Genomic DNA, 6,000 nt, shown 5'->3' on the forward strand with positions numbered 1-6,000 from the left:
TCTTATTGGATCGGTTAGGAGATGATCGATTTATTTTGTTGGTCCGACCAGTAGGGGACTGACTTACTCTATTTTTAGAGATGCCTATCTGTGGGATGTTTCATACTCGGTTAGATATTTTGACTGGTACCGGGGTAGAAAGGATTGAATTGGCCGTATACCAATATCGGCTTAGTCAGTCTGTAGAGGATTGTCGTATCCGATTCCATGGGGACTTTGACTATGGACTGTCTGTACCTGGTAGGATGACTTAGCAGATACATTCAGATAGGATACCGCACGATGTGGAAAAGTGTAAAGCTACCTGCGTAACACTTATGAGATACATCCAGTACTAGGGTGTAGGAGTTGAGGAGTACCTTTGGATATATGATTTGTACTGGCGTGAGAGAGTTGAAGTTAGCTGCTTAACCTTTATGTGACCCAGTACCACGTGAAGGAAGAAGGAGAGAATGTTTTGGAGATCAGGTCGTCACTTAGCGATTTCCTTGAGATGTGTTGGAGAGAGAGTAGTTCTTTACCTCTTTCGGTAGCATGGTGATTTATAAGGCGATGACTAGTAGACTCGCCTATCGTTGTTCTATGGGAGATCCTGACTCATGGAACTATTGGATATGATTAGATATCCTTGATGTACCTAGTGAACTACGACCTGTAATGATACGGAGGTAGTGGTATTAGTTGAGTAATACCTAGGAGGTCCGTCTGTAACTAGGTATGATTTCAGATGACGATCTTCGAGGGGTAGAGCGTCGATTGACAGATATTTTGATCAGTTGTTTAGTTGTAGTGTTCCTCTATGTTTGTGTTCATTGCTTGATACTGGAGGTTACTGAACCTCAGATGGAGCAATCACAGTAATAAGGGGTACAAGACAATGGTTAGACGACTTAGCTAACATTGTCTCCATCAAGTAACTCAAGACCTTGACCACGTGATCATTGTACCAGATCTTGTAGTCTATTTATCATATTAGAAGGTTTGACCTTTTATCGATATTGGTCGAGGGACACTTATGGGATGATTATGAGAGTTGTGGAGATACTTTCTAGATGGGTAGACTCTTAGTCAGGAGATTGGGTGACCCTATGACTTTGGATTGACATTCTTTTACTGTGGATATTTGATTATCGGAAAAAATGAGATGATGAGATTTGGCAGACCTTCTTGGATACGTTTAGTTTGTTAGTAGTGGGGGTTGAAGGTTGGATACTTTTCTTTGACTCTATCTTTGTTTATGAGACTATCTGGTATGACTGATTGATGTTGAGGATGATTTGTGATTAGTGGACATTATGAGACCAGGTGTGGTGATATGTGGTCTTTGATGATCTATTGGTAGATATTTGACTTGATCTATTATTTGGTGTTTTATGTTGATAGTGACATGGAGTGTAGTATGTCTGTGATATATATGGATTTGGTGATTTGTAGTGGGTGATTCGATCACAGACTCGTTGTTGGAGATCTTACGATTGAGTGAGCCTGTTGTATGTACATTATGAGTCCTTGGTGTTACCATTTAGGCATGTCGTGCCTTAGATCTTGTTATGGACTCGATGTACTTGGTATTCCTTGGGTGTGTAGATCAGTTTTCATTGTCTCCATTGACGATGTTGTGATCTATTTTCGATCCGAGGTGGATCATGTACACTGGCTTTGCATAGTTCTAGAGATGTTTCGACGGGAACATCTATATGTGAAGTTAGTAGTACGTATTGTGATTGTCTTTTACGAGTTTTTGCGACACGTTGTGGTTAGTAAAGGATAGCGCTGGATCCACAGGAGATAGAGGTGGCTATCAGTTGGAAGTAGGCGTAGTCTATACCGGAGATTCGCTGTTCCTTCCTTGATCTGGCTAGATATTATCGGAGATTGATTGAGGGTTTCTCCAGTATTGTTATACCGTTGACTGGACTATTCAGGATGAGTATGAAATTTTCCTGGATAGACACTTACGAGATCAGTTTCAGGAGTTGAAACGAGAAGTTGTTAACTGCACTGTCTTAGTTATACTTTCTAGTGTAGACGGATTTGTACTCTACACATATGTATCGTACCCGAGGTTTGGTGCAGTTCTGATGTAGTATGAGCGGAGTAGTCTCGTGCCACTAGTTTGAATTCTCATGAAATGAGAATTTATTTTTATTTCTGTGGGAGATTATGTGTGTTTCTGAGTCACTTCTTATCCGGAAGGAGTTACTATAGGAAACACATTGATCTGGATTTGCGATACAGATGTTGGGAGGTCTGATGATAGTGGATTCTGATATTCAGAGGTAGTTGATTTATCCCGGAGTTGGCTAGATTGCAGGGTGGGAGTAGCGGGAGTAGGGTGAGTTCATAGCTCACAGAGTTGTCGCTATTCATTTGGAGGTGGATTGTCATGTTGGGAGATATGTTTATGATACTGGGGTGGAGTAGTACATGAGGATGATGTTTGGTTATTATACTTGGAGTGAGTGGTATATGAGTATGTGATTTAGAGGTTACCCTTGGATAAGGATCCCTGAGTTGACCAGTAAATTTGGGGACCAAATTTTTATTAGTGGGGGAGGATGTAAGATATCGGAAGATTAAAATAGATAGGGTTATTTGGGAAATAGCCTTATAGAATTTTTCCGGAATTTTTAGAAATTTTCTGGGATTTTTTCAGAGCTCGTAAGAAGGGTTTTGAGGGGATCAATTTCGGGTACAGATAAGGCCTGTTTGGGATACCCGTTTGGGTGAGGAAATGTTTATAATTATAAATTATTTTCTTTTCCTTTAATTCCCTTCCCAAGCACCGTTTCCCCAAACCCGACGCCGATCCCTCCCCTCCTCCCTTCCTCGACCTCCCTTCCTTCTCCGATCTCCCTCGCAGACGAGCGACGCCGATGAGAGTGAGGCTCTAGCTCCGGCGATCTCCCTTTGTAGTCATCGACCCTCAAGCTCAAATCCAGCCGAAGCTTTTCTTCTCGCTCTGATCTCTCTGTTCTTCACGGGGACGAACCGACACCGACGATCGCCGGAGTAGATCTATTGCCAGGGCATCAAGGGTGAGCTATCTTGTTATTCCTTGATTTCCCGTAAGCCTCAGCGCCAAATCTTCCCTTGATTCCTCCTCTTCCTTTGGTGGCGTTGTGCCCTAGCGGGATCTTGAAGGTAAGAGATCTACCTAGGTTATGATTCGAGTAGGTGTTCTTCTTCTTGGATTGATTTGGGTGGTCTTCTAAGAAGCTGAGATTGTATTTTGGTTCCAGCCACCTCAACTCTGTTGGGGATTGTTTTCTCCATCGAAGCTGTGATCCTCTCCGGTGATTGAAGTCTCGGTGAAGAGGTGGAGTGTTTGAGGTGATGCATGACAGGTGTTTGATGAAATGCTTTGTGCTCTTGTCTCCTTTGTTTGTGCCGGTGTCGCCCTATCCTCTGCCCTAGCTCATTGCCGCAGCGACAACCTGATTCCATCTAGGAGAGATCTTGGATATGGTATACGGGTAAGTCAAGCTCAATATTGATTAACATGGATTGATTTCATACTTTGATGTTGAGATTAACTATGCGACTGATCAGTGTTGCTCCGATGAGGATTAAATATGGGAGGTTAGCTGATCAGAGATAGAGTTTCAGTGTAGGGATCTATTTGAGGTGTTGTTGCTAGAACAGTGGGCGTTCACTGCAAGGAAATGTTGTCGGGCAGTGAAACATTGGAGAAGGGGTTGTTGACATGGAGTTAAGGTAAGGTTAAGAGTTGATCTTGTATTTTGTTATAGGGTAATTGATGGATTTATGTGATTTGGTTGTTAGGTTAGTAGGAGATGGAAATGTGGGCAACAGTGAGCATCACACCTGTGGCTTCCAATAGTGGGTTGCTCGGATCACATGCTAACAGTGGAGTGCAATGGAATTGGGTAAGTTGTGCTCTAAATTGATTACATTATGTAATGAATTAGATTAAGGAATTAATTGGGATGTGAATTAGACTAGGAAATGATTGAGTTGATTGAGGATTGTTGGATTTTGCGGTTGATCATGGTTTAATGATTTAGTTGATAGGTTATTGTGGGTTGATATCATTTGTGATGTGGATGGGATGAATTATTGTGGATTAAGAATTAAGGTGATTTTATTGCTGTATTGGTTTGGATTGGTAGGGATGGATTGTAGGAATTTAAATTAAGTTGTATTGGATTGATTAGTAGATTTAGAAGGATTTATGATGAGTTTGGATTAGTGTTTGATTGATGATGAATTATGTGAATTGAATTGGATTAATTCATGAGGAGATTTGATTAGTGATGATTGTGGATTATGGTTGGATTTAGAAAGAGTAGAGTTTAAGGATGAACCTCTCATCTACTTTGGTTCGGATCATTGGGTAGAAACTAAACAGAGTTACTTAATCGACGTAGGATTAGGTTTTGAGTTTAGTTTGTTGTTGATTATGTGAGTAGCTAAATATATTATGTAATCGCAGGACTTGGATTCGGGACGAGCGTCTCGACGTGGGATTTGGACACGATCTACGTATAAAGGCGGGTATTTCTTCCTTGCCTCTGTGTAGATTTTATTGAGCTTAGTGCATGGTTTTATGAGATGGTTTAGGATGCTTTATCTTATATCGTGCTCGTTTGTTGCTTTCCTGCTTGATACCGATGCTTGACCCTTGTGATGATCTATTTAATTCTTATACAGTCTACACTTTGGATTATCTATACTCTGTGGTATTTGTGTACATGTAGAGTATGTATGGTAGGGATTACTTCATTGGCGGTATTCATATGAGGCTTATCCATCCGTATGTCGGGTATACTTCTGTCCGGTGTGATGATTGGAGTTGTGGTGATTGTATGTCTGTGGTTTATACCCGTGTTTGATGTGTTTTTACTGGAGGATACATGTTGATTGTACACGTGGGGTGGTGTAGGTGTGTCTGTTGAGGTTATTGGAGATCTTTGGTTGACTATACAGGTGGGGTTATATACATATGTTTGGTGGGATATATGGAGATATCATGATGATTATACTCATGTTGTGGGACACTTAGGTGGATTTAGAGTTGCATGGATGATGACGGTGTCCGTATCATGATTATATATATATATCATCATGTTCATCATTCATGTCATACTGACGACTATCGTCTCCCTTGTAGTTGAGAGGGTTGTCAGTCTTTTATAGCCGTCCATTCGGCCACTGATGGAGAGTGGTAGTTTGGGGTGGAGCTAGTCCTGTCGCGCTTACACAGCTGCTCAGTGTTCTGTCAGCCTCGACCACTCTGGAGTAGTGAGTCTTGAGGGTACAGTGTCAGAGGGCTAGAGATGTGAGTGGTCAGGGACCCTTAGCTATGTAGTTATATAACTACTTAGCTGACCGTCCGCTTCGGCCGCCTATAGCGGTGTTTGTTCTGGAGGCTAGTACGGTTTGTCACGGACCCAAGCCTCTCGGCCATACAGGGGTCGTGGTGTCTAGAGAGGTGGCGGGGGTGACCATGGCGCATGCATGCACATTTGCTTTTGATCGCGGTGCATCTTTGGAGATATATTTGCATACATGCCTAGTAGATACTAGTTGCATGTGTTTGTGGTATGTTGCATTTGTTTGCGATATGATTGTTGCATATGGTTGTCATGCTGCATACATGTCATTTATTTTACATGTATTTGCAGTCGTATTTATATTGCACAGGTGTCACGGGTGTGTCTGTTGCAGATCCAGTGAGGTTACTGATCTTGGTATCTTGCGTCGATTTCAGATTGGGTATGTATTTACCATTATGTCAGTAGTGGTTTGTGCGGTTCGTATGTCAGTTATGATTATGTCGAGTTACTACGTCAGGTATGTTCAGATGCATTGGTTATGATAGTATGATCATGTTCTTTGTTTCCCTACTGAGACTGTATACTTTTGATCTCCATGTTTGTTATTGACCATGCACTATCTTGTCTACTACCCGCTGAGTTACCTATACTCACCACCGCATGTATATCTTTATGTTTTCAGGTAGATGGTTGGAGTGTC

The 6,000-nt window shown here is 41.7% G+C and overlaps 1 long non-coding RNA gene across 1 annotated transcript; it reads left to right on the forward strand.

The window, feature by feature from the left end:
* Positions 1–2,682: 2,682 nt before the first annotated feature.
* On the forward strand, positions 2,683–4,493 carry LOC122009756. Its single transcript, XR_006119648.1, has 5 exons — positions 2,683–3,144; positions 3,243–3,476; positions 3,553–3,717; positions 3,787–3,890; positions 4,457–4,493. It is a non-coding gene; the product is annotated as an uncharacterized LOC122009756 (long non-coding RNA).
* Positions 4,494–6,000: the final 1,507 nt, after the last annotated feature.

The sequence above is a fragment of the Zingiber officinale genome, chromosome 8A, assembly GCF_018446385.1.
Source record: "Zingiber officinale cultivar Zhangliang chromosome 8A, Zo_v1.1, whole genome shotgun sequence".
NCBI lineage: Eukaryota > Viridiplantae > Streptophyta > Magnoliopsida > Zingiberales > Zingiberaceae > Zingiber > Zingiber officinale.